Raw genomic sequence first — 17,300 nt, 5'->3', positions numbered from 1 at the left:
GTGTTCCATAAGGGGCGCCCCACAAGTATAAATAGGTGGAGGGGGAGGGGTGGCTGACTTGGGGGGGGGGGCTCTCCTCCCTTTGCACGCTGACCAAGCAGGAGTATGTTGGGGAACATAGTAATTTCAAAAAAAATCCTATGCACACACAAGATCATGGTGATGCGTAGCAACGAGAGGGAAGAGTGTCGTCCACGTACCCTTGTAGACCGTAAGCGGAAGCATTATGACAACTTGTTTGATGTAGTCGTACGTCTTCACGATCGACCGATCCCTAGTACCGAACGTATGGCACCTCCGCGATGTGCACACGTTCAGCTCGGTGACATCCCGCGAACTCACGATCCAGTAGAGCTTTGAGGGAGAGTTTCGTCAGCACAACGGCGTGATGACGGTGATGATGATGCTACCGGAACAGGGCTTCGCCTAAGCACTGCTACGATATAACCGAGGTGGATTATGGTGGAGGGGGGCACCGCACACAGCTAAAAGATCAGCGGATCAACTTGTGTGTCCATGGGGTGCCCCCCTCCCCCGTATATAAAGGAGTGGAGGAGGGGGAGGGTTGGCCCTCTCTATGGCGCGCCCTGGGGAAGTCCTACTCCCTCCAGGAGTAGGATTCCCCCCTTTCCTAGTAGAAGTAGGAGCCCTTCCAAGTAGGAGTGGGAGAGGAAGGAAGGAGGAGAGAGGGAGGAAGGAAAGGGGGGCCGGCCCCCCTCCCAATTCGGACTGGGCTTGGGGGCGCGCATCCCTTCTTTCCCTTCCCTCTCCTCTATTCCACTAAGGCCCAATAAGGCCCATATATTACCCAGGGGGTTCCGGTAACCTACCAGTACTTTGGAAAAATGTCCGAACCACTCGAAACAATTCCGATGTCCAAATATAGGCTTCCAATATATCAATCTTTACGTCTCGACCATTTCGAGACTCCTCGTCATGTTCGTGATCAAATCCGGGACTCCGAACTACCTTCGGTACATCAAAACACATAAACTCGTAATACCGATCATCACCGAACGTTAAGTGTGCGGACCCTACGGGTTCGAGAACTATGTAGACATGACCGAGACTTATCTCTGGTCAATAACTAATAGCGGAACCTGGATGCTCATATTGGTTCCTACATATTCTATGAAGATCTTTATCGGTCAAACCGCATAATGGTATACGTTGTTCCCTTTGTCATCGGTATGTTACTTGCCCAAGATTCGATCGTTAGTATCTCAATACCTAGTTCAATCTTGTCACCGGCAAGTCTCTTTACTCGTTACGTAATGCTACATCCCGTAACTAACTCATTAGTTACATTGCTTGCAAGGCTATAGTGATGTGCATTACCGAGAGGGCCCAGAGATACCTCTCCGACAATCGGAGTGACAAATCCAAATCTTGATCCATGCCAACTCAACAGACACCATTGGAGACACCTGTAGAGCACCTTTATAATCACCCAGTTACGTTGTGACGTTTGGTAGCACACAAAGTGTTCCTCCGGTATTCAGGAGTTGCATGATCTCATAGTCATAGGAACATGTATAGTTATGGAGAAAGCAATAGCAACAAACTAAATGATCATCGTGCTAAGCTAATGGATGGGTCAAGTCAATCACATCATTCTCTAATGATGTGATCCCGTTAATCAAATGACAACTCATGTCTATGGTTAGGAAACATAACCATCATTGATTCAACGAGCTAGTCAAGTAGAGGCAAACTAGTGACACTTTGTTTGTCTATGTATTCACGTGTGTACTAAGCTTCCGGTTGTCGGTGTCAAAACTGGCGGATCTCTGGTAGGGGGTTCCGAACTGTGCGTCTAAGGCGGATGGTAACAGGAGGCGGGGGACACGATGTTTACCCAGGTTCGGGCCCTCTTGATGGAGGTAATACCCTACTTCCTGCTTGATTGATCTTGATGATATGAGTATTACAAGAGTTGATCTACCACGAGATCATAGAGGCTAAACCCTAGAAGCTAGCCTATGGTATGACTTTTTCTATATCTATTGACTAGCCTGGCCCTGGTTTATATAATGCACCAGAGGCCTAGGATAACAAGAGTCCTAGCCGAATACGCTGGTGGGGGAGGAGTCCTTATCTTGACCACCAAGTCTTGTGGAATCTTCCTTGTATGCGGCAGCTGTCCGAAGTGGCCCATGAGTATACGGCCATGGGGGTCCTCGGCCCAATCTAACTGACTGGGAGACGGTGTGGTGAGTACCCCCTAGTCCAGGACACCGTCAGTAGCCCCCTGAACCGGTCTTCAAGTTGGGGACGCTCCTCAATTCTTCTGAACTATTCTTCATCTTTGGTCGTCGGTCTTGAAAACTGGTTCAACAAATCTTCTTCGATCTTGAGGATCACCAACGTGCATCTGAAGAGGTTATATGTCGGGTATCCGAGGAGCCCCTTTAAGTTTTCGGCCTTTATCAATGCCTTGTTTATTTTTATGCCACACATCGGGTTTGAAGTTGTTCCCGGGCGGCAGCGCCCTCTTGCATCCGAGCTCCAATGCCGGACTGCATTCGAGGTATCTTTTTCAGACGAGTACCAACGCCGGACCGCTTCCAAGCTCCAACGCCGGAATGTATCCGAGCTCCAACGCCGGACTATGTCCAAGCTCCAACACTGGACTGTATCCGAGCTCCAACGCCAGACTATATCCGAGGTGTCATAAATCACCCTGGTTCAAATGCCAGAAATGCCAGAAATGCCCTCTATGGAGCCATCCACTAACGCCTGAGCTTTATGCCGGACTGCTTCCGAGGTGGTGCACCACCCCGACTGTGGCCCGATTTTTTGTCAATATTTTTTATTGGTGCAATTTATTCTCTGCCGAGATATATAGCGAGTAGCCCTCAAGGTGTGTATCGGTCTAAAACCCGAGATGCACTTAAAGGATGACATAAAACCGCTGATCCCAGTAGCCGCTGAGACTCAGGTTGATTTGCAAAATCGGTCTGAGGACCATCTCCTAGCTCGGCAGAATACTTTGGGACACAAAAAGCAGTGTGCAGAGTCCTCGAGACTCAGGTTGGGTGCGGCCGACCAACCTGAGGATCATAATCTCCTCGAAAACTATGTTGCACTTAAATTTTCTGCACTGGATTGCCAATGCAGTAGCCCCTGAGACACTGGTCGAGTGGCAACACCAGATCAGGGTATCGATAGGCCCCTTTAATATTAGTAAATTATAAGCCCGAAGCCCAGTAGCCCCCGAGCCTTAATGCGGGCACGGGTGGCCGAATTAAGGATCGATATCCAGAGTAAAATCACAAATTATGTGTAATGATTCTATGTATCCAAGTACTTTACATCATTAATGCTCGGATCCGCATTGTACAAAACTTTGTTGACCAACCATCGGCTTCCACCTCCTCGGCCAGTAGCAGAGGAGTGTTTGTCCTACTTTATAAAGACTTTATGAGAGCAAAGATTTACGACAAACAAGGCAATCTGGCCATACGGTTTTATAAACAAAGGTACGCAGAGACATATGTTATATTACTTGTTTAACATAAGAAATGTCTTCCAAAGAAAATAGTCCCTCTAATGGTTCTTTCTTTGGGTTGTCATGCTAAACATGATCATGAAACCTCAGCTCTAATGTAAGAGCAAAATATTGAGGATTTTGTTTGGGAGGCTAGTTAATAGCCCCCGGTAGTGTTCGGCGACAGTCGAGGTCAAGCCGTAAACACTTCGGCCAATAGTATGAATGGCCCGTCATTTAACACAGTCATCGGATCGCTGACCAGTTTACGCTTATTGTGACAGTCAGTTTTCAGCTTTCTCCACTGAGGTGATTAACCATGTGAGCTGGAAGCACAATCGCAGTGGTTCTCCCTTTGCACACCCAGCCGAACAAAGCGGAATGTAGGAGGCAAGCGCAGGAGCCGGGCAACCCAACTATTGACTGAAGACACAATTCGAAACCGATGCATATTTAGCAATATCTGAGAATGTTTTTACCGAATCTCTAAAGGTGTCCGGCGTTGCACTACGAGACTTGTGCTTAAAACACACAAATAGTTTAAAAGTGCCATAAGCTTGGAAAATCAAAAAACGTCAGTAAAAACTTGATGTCCGAACAAGATCAAGTGTTCGGTGCCAATCCGAAAATTGGTCTTACTTTTGTGCTTCTGTCGTACATTAATATGACACATCCGATCTCAAGACTTCAAGCGGGTCAGCCTACGGCTGCAGCCTCCTGTCCCAAAGGCGGAGTGCTGCTCATTAGACCAGTTTAGCAAACTAAACTCGAGCGGTCACTAGAGAGAAAATGGGTTATCTGGCTATTGACCACACACTCGCGTCGAAAAAGGAGTGATAGAAAAAGATTTTGCGACGACTAGGAAGATAACACATTTATTATAAAACAACTCCTATAGATTAAAAGAGCCCCCAAGTGACTTGGGTAAAAGAATTTTATGTATAATGACTGTATGTACCGAAGTACTCATATCATATATGTGTTCACCTGAACTTTAAACGCGTCTTAATCGACCGTCGGCTTCTCCCTCTTCGGCCAAGGGCCGAAAAGTGTTATGTACTCCACCTGTCGAGAATATCGACGATGTTTCCGATAACTAGGCAATCAGGCCATAAGGATGTAACAGACAAAGCGCGCTCAGGGAACTTATGCTATATTACTGACGAAGTGTAAGAAGCATCTTCGAAGAAAATAGTACCCCCACCGATACCTTTCTTCGGTTGCTCATTGTTACTATGAGACTTGTGCAATAGATTTTTTGTACTCATGAGTTACATTGTGTGCCGACCATGATTGAAAACAATAAGAGCGCTAGCTTTCGGCTTCACCTAGTCTGAGGTACTAACTCAGATGACCCGGTAATAACAATCGCAGAGGTGCTCCCTTTACTCCCTTGCCGAACAATCAGGAACGTAGGGGTAAGCACAAGAGCCAGGCAACCCAGCTTGCGAATGACTTAGGTCAATATGGTGCATATTGTGGCGTAATACACGAACAAGGAACGAAGCCGTACAAGTATAATCAGATGCAAGAGGAAAAGCTCCATCAAGGGAGCCCCCAAATAAACGGGGTATTTGAATATGCGCATCACAAACAAAGTTTTGACAAGGAACTTTGTCACAAACAACTTTGTGCCGAAAAGTATAATGCTTGGTCGAACCGAATAAAATTTAAAACTGAGAGTTTTTGAGCATGAAAGCAACTTAGCTGGTTAATGTGCTCGGTGTTGATGACGCGATTCAGGCTTGTGGCTGGACGAAGACGCCCATTGATCCGTGATAGATCCGACAAGGTTTGCAGTCCTCGGCATGGCCTAGGTCCCAGCCCCGAGGCCCGAGGTGTCCGAGCAAGGATTTCGGCACTCCGGAGTAGTGACCACCTAACGCAGGAAAAATCGATTACCTGCACACATAAAACAGTGCGGTCCAGGAAATAATAATATATATATATATATATATATAATCCTTGCATAATTTCTTGATAAAAAAATAATCTATTTAAAGAAATGTGGCCTCGCGCCGAAGCCAATGTCAATGCAGGGCGTCAGCCTGATGTAGTGAAGGCGTGACAATGCCTGAATTTGCAGGGCGGTCCGAGCTCTGGATGCGGCGTTCGCCGAACTATGTACGGAAACTGACCGAACCACCACGCGACCGTTTTTAATGTGGCCATCATTTGATAGACCTGTGTACAGATGATGGAACAAGCAAATGACGGCCACATTAATAGCACCTGGTTTATTTGTAGTAGCATTTCGAAGAAAAGCGACTCCCAAAATCGGGAATTGATCCGCACACCCATTGCCTGATGGGCGATAAAGCGATGGCCTAGTGATGCTGGCAAAGGTTGGCTTGCTGAGGCGAAGCCCTCGGTCCAGCTAACGTGACGAAGCTGGTCGGCTGGTGACGCCAAAGTCATCGGAGTATGTTGATGAAGAAATAGCCAAGTCCCTGGTCTAGCTGAGGTGACGGAGCAGGCCGGTGAGGAGTAGTTGTAGCTTCCATGTCAGCCGAGGTGTTGAAGTAGTTCGGCGTGATGGGCATTGGCTTGAAGAAGCAACAGTGCGGCCATGCCGACCCAGGTCGTAACTTGTGACGCGGCCAATGCTTGTTTGATGAAGTGACCATCCTATGATGCCGGTGTGGCTGCTCCGTGTAATCCATGGGGTGGCGATGTTGGTGATGATTTATCCTTGGCGATTCCGAACTCTTATTCGGCTTGCCGAGGTGAGGATCCGAAGAAGTTGAGCTCGTCTTAAAAAGCGACATCTAGCGTAGGTCGATAGTCGTGGAGCTATATTGCCGGACTGGTTTGACACCAGCGTGATGGCGAAGCTTACCTCAGAGGAGGATTAAAATTTTATGGGCGCGTGTTAAAACCAACGCACAATACGTTTGAATAAAATTCCTTTTAAAAAGGTTGTCAAATATCAAGTTCATAAAGAAACATGAATTCGGGTTGGATCCGTGTTCGCGTAGGAAACTGATCTGAAAAGTGATGCACTAATCAGAAGGTTCCCGGAATTTGGACGGTCGGATGGAGCTGAAATTTTGAGGGGTGGTAGATATGAGAATTCCGCAACGATGAACGGTTGGATCTTCTATAAGATATTTTGAAATGTATATCTTGTGTTTCTCAAATAGGATATGTGCTTGCCCAAGTGGCCGGTCATGTTTGCAGGTTACACCTCCGAGTGGCCTATGTTTTGCCGGAGTGTTGATTCATTTCCGTTCCAGCAAATTTCAAGCGCTCGATATGTCCTATTTTAGCAAAGGTCATGCCAGATTTTTTCATGAATTTTGGCATGACATGTGCCAGAAGATGTAGGAAATATCGAGTGCCCCAGATTTGTGTGTTGAGTATCCTGGTAGTTGTCTTCGATCGATTTTCAGTTAATGTTTTAACTATGAACATAGGAAATGTCTGATGATGAAAAGGATTTCGGTATTTGCAAATACTGCAAAGACGAGCGCGGCCTGTGCGACGGAATCTTCCTAGATGATGATAGGCGCTTCAACATCAAGCTGGACGAGTACTTCGAAGTGGATACAGTAAGTCACAACGACAAGTCTTTTTTCATAATTAAGCATGACATTTGCTTCATTTGCTTCAACTTATAATTTAAGCATGACATTAAGCATGACAAGTCTTTTTTACTATTCTACTAGCGTATCCCCTGCCATGCAAGTGTTTTTCTATTGGATAAGATAGGTTTCAGTCGTACTATGGAGGAAAAGAAAGTTTACTTGAAGACCGAGCATGGTTATATTTTCCATGCAAAATTATACAATTCAGACGACTACACCTATTTTGGATGCAAAACATGGCGAGCACTATGCAAGACTTATGCATTTGAGCCTGATATGGTTATCACTTTTGATATTCGTTCGGAAGATGATATTGTAGGTAATACCGACATCTCGGTCGATGTGCAGACGCCTCTAGTTATACCATTATGTAAGTTTCTCAACCATATTTATGTCTCTGATATTGTTTATTCAAAAATAGTTAACAACTAATTTGTATTGTCAGCTTATTTCGTTGCAAGCAAACATGTCCAGCGCTTGGTAGACAGGACCTACTACTGTCCCGAGGCTGAACTAAACTGCGAGGAGCTAAGTCATTATGTTTCATGCCTTGAGGATCTTGATACTGTCAAGACAAATTTTCTTCCTGCATTTAGAAATGTTAGTACTGAAAACATGCAACCAATAGTGTTCGTAATGAACTACGGTCACATCTATTTAGGAAGGATGGTAAGATTTTTACTATTTGTCCTCAGTGCATCTTTTCCATACATTATTTTTGAAGCTAAACTTCATTGCTAAGTATGTTACCATACGATGTTCTTCAACAGGGACTCCCGATGAATGTTGTGCCTTATGGAATCGAGACTAAAGGTACCATGAGTATTATTAGCTTATGGCCAAGATACCCTACAGATTACTTTAGTGCATTCAAGATTAGCGACAGATGCTTAATAGTGCAAGACTGGACCAAATGTGTCATGGAGAATCGCAGAGAAGTACTAGGGGGCAGCAAACAGATGCGCTACCCACGATTAGGAGACAGGTTCATCTGCATGCTCCAACTTGATCAAGGAGGAGAGCTACACATGTTTTATGTTATTTTACCTAAGATAGAGCAGCAGGAGTGATTAGCTAGCTAGAAATGAGTTTGAGGATGATGATGTGCTACACTATTACTATGATGATAAAATAGCTAGTGTTGGTGGTAATGACTATGATGATTATTATTAGCTAGTGTTAGTGGTGATTAAATAAATAATGTTGGTGGTAATGACTATGATGATGATTAAATAGCTTGTGCTGGCACATTAGATTCAAGTGGAGGCAACATGTGGTGCACATCGAAAGTACTACTAGTCCAAACTGATCAAGTTTGGATTAGTAGTATACTTTTGACATGCACCACATATTGCCTCCACTTGAACCTAATCCACCTTCATTTGACACACTGTTATGGACATAATGATGTAAACCTCATAACTGGTATTGTACCAATATTTGTACGATGGCGCATAAATACACTAAAAATAAAAAAAATAAAAAAAGAATACTAGTAGCGATGGAGAGAAAACACGCTGCCAGTAGTTACATTAGCAGTAGCGTGGGAGTGAACAAACGCTGCAGCTATTTTTCCTAGCAGTAGCGCGTGCAGGCACGCGTTACTGCTAAGCAATAGCTATAGCGCCTTATTAGTAGCGCGCCTACCCACGCTACTAGTGAGCACAAAACTAACGCTACTGCTAGGGTTTTCCCTAGTAGTGAGTGGCTCTCATAATAGATTCATATGGTAATTTAATTTCCTTTCTAGGGAAGTGTTCCATGTCTTTCCTTAAAGGAAATTGGAATCTAATATTCCCTTCCTTCATATCAATAATTGCACCAATCGTTCTAGGGAAAGGTCTACCAAGAATAATAGGGCATAAAGGATTGCAATCTATATCAAGAACAATGAAATCTGCAGGCACATAATTCCTATTTGAAACAATAAGAACATCATTAAAATTTTCCCATAGGTTTCTTAATAGTGGAATCCGCAAGATGCAAGTTTAAAGAACAATCATCAAATTCACAGAAACCTAGCAAATCACACAAAGTTTTTGGGCGTGGAAACACTAGCACCCAAATCACACAAAGCATAGCATTTGTGATCTTTAATTTTTATTTTAATTGTAGGTTCCCACTCATCATAAAGTTTTCTAGAGATATGTTGGGAATATAACTTTCAGGTATGACCCGCCCAGGAGGGGTCGGGTCAACCCTAATTGCAGATTGTTAAGTGAAGCCTAGTAATATTCAAGGTGATAGTTTATTAAGAATTGTAGAAGGCCTAAGCCCAGAGACGGCTTAAGGCCCAATATTGTAAACCACCATATGTAAAGAAAGGCATATAGAAGAAGTCACCGAGCCGGACACGTTTTATGAGCCGGCCGGGACTCTATAGGCCGCTAGGCGTCAACCCGTGTATATAAGGGGACGACCCGGCGGCGGCTTAGAAGAAGAAAAAAAGAGATCGATAGCCAAGCAAGCGGATTCGCTCCTTGGTCATCTAAACCTAGGAATACAACGTCAACTGGACTAGGCTTTACCTTCATTGTAAGGGGCCGAACCAGTATAAACCTCTTGTGTCCTTTCTCTCGATTAACCCCTTTAAGCTTGCTAGTTGCGATGGCCCTATGACTAAGTCTTTTCACTAGGACATCTGCCGTGACAATTCCACGACAGTTGGCGCCCACCATGGGCCAGCGCACGATGGATTTGAGTTCTTGAAGGGCAACTTCGAAGGGCTCAAGGGATACGCTGTTGGCCGGATGACCAAGAGTCATCGCGGCAAGCTCGACATCGACGATGAAGGCTGGGGCCCCGACGCCGGCTCAATTGAGTACGGGTACCGGGTCCCCTTCGGCGGAATCCATGTCTTCATCGGCCGGATCGGTGAGTCAGGCCCTAAGCCGGACATCTGCACCAAGCTCATTGAGATGGCTCAGCTCGCGAGACCCGCCCGAGCTCAACCCTCCATGCGGCGGGCCTTCGTGGGTTGCATCCATGGAGGGGAATTTTCTAAAGGATCGATAGACGGTGGTGAGACGGTCGTCTGCTCTGAGCCGCCGCCGAATTTCTTCATCCATGAGATAGATTCTTTGTATTAGCTACAAGATGGCATGCTTGGGAGTTGTTCCCATGGTAGTAGTATTCCGGACCCCTCCGAGCCGCCGAATCGAGCCAGAGTCTTCATGGCTGGCACTCATCCCGGGCAGAATTCTACGGCTGCGGCAGCAATAACCACTGGGTTAGCAGCAGCCGGGTCAGGAGACCCCGCACTCCCCCGGCTCAGGTACTAATCGACCTCATGGATAAGATGACGGCTCTGTTGAGTACTGTGGTTGAGCCGGCGGATAAGGCTCAACATGATGCGGAGGTGCCACGACTACGTGAAGAGGTGGCACAAGCCAAGGAAAATTTAGCAGTAGAAGATGTCAAGATGGCTGCGGAGCGGGCGACGTTGGATGCTCGTGTTCGGCAGCTTCAAGCGGAGACTTTCCGGCTCTCGGTGGATTTGGACACGTCAAATGAGGTCATGAGGAGAAGACACCAGAAAACTCAGTCACGACTGCCTCTAACTTATGATCCTAGGAACCTTTTCCACACACCCGGGGCCGGTCCCAGCAACCCGCCGCAGGCAAACCGGATCATAACACCCGGGACGGGGGCGCCGGTTCAGCCGAGGGCCATGGAACCACCCCGTGTGAATACTACTCTGCCTCATTACACACCAGTACCACCAGGTCAGTTCTCTAACCCTTTGGAGAATTTAATTGCTGCGTCAGCTCGTCTGGCGGCTTTCCCAATGAAAGGCAACTCTCCAACGGCGATCGAAACATGAAGGGTCAGTGAACTTTTTCAAACAGCCATGTCACAGTAGGATGCGTACTCTTATAGTCGAGACAGAATCCAGTCAACCCCTCGCCCAAGCCGGAGCCCGAGCTATAGCAGGCATATGGACTCAGCGGCTATGTCAAGTAAAGCCCAACGCCGTAACCAACCGCGCAGGCATGACCCGGCGCAGGATGGAGCCTTTAACTTGGTGGATCAGGAGAGGATTTGTCAGGAGGCTGAGCGGGCGGTTCAATTGGCAGCTGAGCAGGCAGCTCATCAAGCTTTTCTAGTTTATACAGCAACCTCTGTTGAGGCAGGAGTGGCCACAAGGACAGGAGGTGTCCCTTGCCTAGTGCCGGCTCTACGTAATGAGCGCCCGCCAAAAGATTTTAAGGGGCCTCGTAAAGTTCCTAATTACACGGCCGACTTGTAGCCTGGGGCATGGATTGAAAGTTATGAGATGGCAATGGAGCTGTTCGAGGTCAGCGATGGAGCAACGGCTACATATTTCACTATGATGTTGGATGGAACAACTCGGACTTGGTTGAAAGGGTTGCCACTTGACTCCATCGGCTCATGGGAAGAGTTAAAAGCCCGGTTCAATCAGAACTTCAAGGACACATGTAAGCAACATATGTCAATCGTGGAGTTGACTAACTATAAGCAAGAGGAAGGTGAGTCCACGACCCATTGGGTGCGCCGGGTCAAGGAGATAATACATTCATCTGATAAGATGGATGCCCATTCTGTGGTCTTAATGTTGTAGAAAGACTGCCGTTTTGAACCTCTGAAGCAAAAGATGGGGCGGCTCAAGCGTGATTGTCATGACATGGGACAGTTGATGGCGGCTCTGGTCAAATATGCTGATTCAGATAGTACCAAGGATCCTGCGTCTGATGAAGAGAAAGCAGGGAAGTGAAAAAAGAACGGCAATGGCAAGGGTCACCAGCATAACCCGGCGAATCAAGGAGGTAATAAATGTAAGGCTGACGAGTTTGTGGCTAATGCCAGTACACAGGGCAACAACCAACGTCGCAAGGGGAGGCCACCTCCTCAGTCAGGCGGGTCAGGTCCCACCCTTTTCCGAGACACGGCACCTGGGAGAAGCCAGCTACCCATCTATGCAAGGACTGTACGATCATGAAGGCGTTTAAAATTCAAAAATGTTCGATGGTAACCACAGACCTGGCGGCGGTTCAGGCGGTGGCGGCTTTCATGGCCCGGGCGACGGCTCAGGCGGTTTTCACGGCCAGGGCCATCCGGGTAACTAAGGTGGTTATAATCAGCAATCCGGCCAAAGTAATCAGCAGCAATAGCAGAAGCAGTCCGGGTATCAGAGTAACCCAAAACAGCTGAACAGTGGGCAGTACCACGTATTTACCACTACTTTGTGCAACAGAGACCAGAAACTTCATAAGAGGGTTGTAAACGCTGTTGAGCCGGTGGTTCCACATTATTTGAGATGGTCAAAACAACCTATTGTGTGGAGTAGGGAGGATCACCCTCCTCGGGTTGATAATCCGGGTCACTTGGCTTTGGTGTTGGCGCCTCAGGTTGGTGGATATAAGTTTACTAAGGTGCTCATGGACGAAGGCAGTAGCATCAACATCCTCTATTATGAGACGTTTCGTCGCATGGTGTTGACTAACAAGAGTCTTAAACAATCCAACACTGTTTTCCATTGTGTTTTACCTGGTAACTCGGCATACCCAGTTGGTAAGATTGAGCTGGAAGAAGCCTTTGGGGATGAATACGATTCTAGGGCTAAGAAGTTAACTTTTGAAGTGGTTAAGATCAAAAGCCCATATCATGCCCTGTTTGGACGACCGGCTTATGCCAAGTTCATGGCTCGGCCGTGTTATGTTATCTGCAGGTCAAGATGTCGGGTCATAAAGGCATCATCACAGTACATGGAAGCTGGAAAATAGCCCTGGAATGTGAAGAAGGTGATGCTCCTTATGCTAAGTCTGTTTGTGCAACATAGGAATTAAATTTTTATAAAGATAATGTTGACCCGGCAAACATGACGTCTTTGAAGAAGCCAACTACGGAGCATGAACCGGTGTTGAAATTCAAATCAGTTGATGACAGCAAGATGGTCGATTTTGTGCCTGGCGACTCATCCAAACAGTTCATTATTAGTGCTAACTTGGATCCAAAATAAGAAAGCGCACTCATCGAGTTCATCCGTGAGAACCGGGACATCTTTGCATGGAAGCCTTCTGACATTCCGGGTGTCCCGAGAGAACTTGCTGAGCACACTCTCAATATTGATCCGAAATTTAAGCCAGCCAGGCAGTTTCTTCGACGGTTTAACGAGGAAAGGCGCAAGGCGATTGGAGAAGAGGTGGCCTGGCTCTTGGCGGCCGGGTTCATTGTTGAAGTTTTTCACCCAGAGTGGTTGGCTAAACCAGTGCTTGTACTAAAAAAGAATGGCACCTGGCGTATGTTGTGGATTACACTGATTTAAACAAGGCTTGTCTGGCTGACCCTTTTTCTCTCCCTCGTATTGACCAGATCATTGATGCTACGGCGGGTTGCGAGCGTTTGAGTTTTTTGGATGCCTATTCGGGTTATCATCAGATCAGGATGGCAGTTAAGGACCAGGAGAAGAAAGCTTTCATCACTCCGTTTAGATCCTTCTGCTATGTGTCTATGCCTTTTGGGCTTAAGAGTGCCCAGGCGACTTATCAACAATGTGTGCAGAATTGGCTTCACAATCAGATTGGGCGTAATGTTCATGCTTATGTGGATGACATAGTGGTGAAATCCAGAGAGAAGGAAACCTTGGTAACTGATCTGAATGAGGCCTTTGATAACCTCCGGGTCTACAAGATGATGCTTAACCCGGGCAACTGTGTTTTTGGAGTCCCAGCTGGCAAAGTATTGGGTTTTTTGGTGTCTAACAGAGGTATTGAGGCTAACCCGGAGAAAATTAAGGCAATTACATCTCTAGCTAAACCGGCATGCATCAATGACGTTCAGCGGTTGGCGGGTCGCGTCACAGCCTTAAGCCGGTTCATAAGCCGGTTAGGGGAGAAGGCGATGCCTTTGTATCAAATGATGAAGAAGGCGGATGACTTTGTCCGGAGTGACATTGCTAACTCTACTTTTGAGGATCTGAAGAAACAGCTCGCTGAGCCGCCGATTATTGTTGCTCCGGTTGAGAAAGAGTCGTTGTTGTTGTATGTGGCTGCTAACTCACGTGGTGTCAGTGTGGCCATTGTTGTGGAGCACAAGGATGCTGGCAAGGAACATCTGGTCCAACGGCCGATTTACTACGTCAGTGAGGTGCTCATTGAATCTAAACAAAGATATCCACATTGGCAGAAACTTGTTTATGGGATGTTCATGGCAAGCCGGAAGCTCAAGCATTACTTTCAGGGTCACCCAATCATTGTGGTTAGCTCTGCTCCTCTAGGAGACATTATTCAAAATAGAGAAGCCAGAGGACGAGTCGCCAAGTGGGCTATTGAACTTGGGTCTCATTGTTTGAAGTATGTGCCACGTACTGCGATCAAATCTCAAGCGCTGGTTGACTTCATTAATGACTGGACAGAGTTGCAGATGGCAGAGGATAAACCAGACAACACGTATTGGACGATTCACTTTCATGGGTCCAGATCAAATCTCAAGGCTCGGGGGCTGGAGTTGTTCTAACTTCTCCTCGAGGTGACAAATTTCGTTATGTGTTACGATTTATGTTTCGTTGCACTAACAATGCAGCTGAGTACGAGGCCTTGCTTCATGGTCTCCGAACGGCTAAGGAAATGAGCTTAAGCCAGGTACAATGCCTAGGTGACTCAGATCTGGTGGCTCAACAAGTGTCAGGCAAGTGGGATTCTAAGGATCCTCTCATCGCCATGAGGTCGACGCTGTTGCGGGGCATTTTAAGGGTTAACAAGTGGAACACATTGGCCGCAGAAAGAATGAAGCGGCCGATGCCTTAAGCCGGTTGGGATCTCAGCATAAGCCGGTGCCACCTAACACCTCTTTAGATGTTTTACATAACCCGTCTGTTAAGTTGCCTACAGAGGAAGATTTGGCCATTCCTGACCCGGAGGCATAGTTGGTGGCGGCTCTTCATGTCATTCCAGATTGGACAGTACCATTCTTGGCTTACATGACACGGGGCGTGTTTCCAGAGGACGAGACCCTGGCCCGACAGATAACCCAGCGGTCCAAGTCAATGACAATTTCTGACGGTGAGTTGTATCATCGCAGCGTCACTGGGGCGTTTCAACGATGTGTCTCTTCTGAGGAAGGTCAAGAGATTCTTCGTGATATCCATGAGGGAGATTGTGGACATCATGCCGGCTCAAAATCTCTAGTGGCCAAAGCTTTTCGTCATGGCTTTTACTGGTTAACAGCTCATGCTGATGCAGAGGATCTGGTCAGTAGGTGCGATGGATGTCAAAAGTTCACACTACGAGCATACATATCGGCTCAAGAACTGCGTATGATTCCAATCACTTGGCCGTTTGCAGTTTGGGGGTTTGATATGGTTGGACCTTTCAAAAGATCCAAAGATAAAAAGACACATCTTTTGGTGGCAGTTGACAAATTCACAAAATGGGTTGAGGCAGAGCCAATGAGCAAGTGTGATGCAACCACGTTGGTTCAATTCATGAAAAAGGTAAATTTTCGCTTTGGTTTTCCACACGGCATTATAACTGACAATGGCACTAATTTGTCCCAAGGTGCTATGGAGGAGTTTTGTCAATGTGAGCATATCCGTCTTGATGTTTCTTCAGTAGCTCACCCCCAATCTAATGGTCAAGCTGAGAGAGAAAATCAGGAAAGTTTAAAAGGTCTGAAGCGCCGGCTTATGGTTCCTTTACAATGAACACCAGGTTGTTGGGTAGAGGATTTACCTTCAGTGCTATGGAGTATCAACACCACTCCTAATAGGTCTACAGGTTATACACCTTTCTTCATGGTTTATGGAGCAGAAGCAATCCTGCCTAGTGACATCCTTCATGACTCGCCCCGCGTGGAGGCTTACATTGAAGCTAATAATGAACAAGCCCGACAGGATGCTCTTGACTTGTTAGATGAGGAATGACATTTGGCAGCAGCCTGATCAGCAATTTACCAACAAGACATGCGCCGTTATCACAGCCTTCGGGTTAAAACTAGAACCTTTCAAGAAGGCGACTTGGTGCTCCGGCTCATCCAGGATCAGTTCGACGCACACAAGCTATCCCCACCTTGGGAAGGGCCCTTTGTGGTCAGTAAGAACTTAAACAACGGGTCATATTACCTTATTGATGTTCGAGAGCACAAAGACTCACGTAAGTCGGAGGAAGAGACCCGCCGGCCGTGGAATATTGCCCAGCTTCGGCCATACTACACCTGAGCCACCGGCTCTCGTTATGTACATACTTTGACGTTGTATATATTATGATAAGTAATAAAGCAGGACCTCTGTCCTTTTCCTCTTCAATGATCATATATCTTTATTATTTTCATCATTTAAATGACTATTAAGGGGCTGATCGTATCCGAATCTAGCTTAACCCTTTTGGTCCGGCTCAGGATCATATTCAAATCTAGCCATAAACTTGATGGTCACTAGGGGGCTTCCTGTTCAAACATAGGTCGTATTCGAACCAAAGAGAACATAGCTGTCGTAACCCTCTTTATTGGCTCAAAGCCAAACTCACTAGGGGGCTTCTTGATCGTATCTGAATCATAGCTTAACCCCTTTTGGGTCTGACTTGGATCATATTTGAATCAGGGTCGTTAAAAACCTCTCAAGGTCATTTGGGGGCTTCCTGTTCAAACATAGGTCGTATTCGAACCAAAGAGAGCATAGTTGTCGGTACCCTCTTGATCGGCGCAATGCCAAAGCCACTAGGGGCTATATGATCGTATTCGAATCTTAGCTTAACTCCTTTGGTCCGGTTTACTGATCGTATTCGAATCAGAAGCCTCCAGTTTTTTAAATGTTTTGATTTACATTGTCTGAAGCCTAGTGTTTTGTCTTACTGTTTTTTATCATCTCAAATTTAACTATCAGTATGGTTTCAAATTAAACCGGCTCGGTTATTTGACAATGAGTTGCCAAGGCATAATAGTCGTTAGACATATGGAAGTATTGACTTTACAAAATATTGGGTTATCAACCTCTTCATCCGGGTCATGCAAACCGGCAGTCCAGATTCAAAGAACACATGTATGACAGTGTCATTCATGAATAGGTTTCTCTATGTTTTTTCGTTAAACAAAGGTTTTTTAGCCTTGTTTATCTTACATCTGGTTCTGTCTTTTGCACTATGACAATTTCATAAGTCATACACCGGGTGTTTTGACCCGTCCAGTGCTAAACCGCCAGGCCAGCTCTTTCATTTTTTATAGGAACAGAGTTAAAACATTGCAGATGTAATCACGGATGTGCTGCATAT

Source organism: Triticum aestivum, chromosome 7A (assembly GCF_018294505.1).
Source record: "Triticum aestivum cultivar Chinese Spring chromosome 7A, IWGSC CS RefSeq v2.1, whole genome shotgun sequence".
Lineage (NCBI taxonomy): Eukaryota > Viridiplantae > Streptophyta > Magnoliopsida > Poales > Poaceae > Triticum > Triticum aestivum.
Note: the sequence above shows the minus strand (reverse complement) of the source record.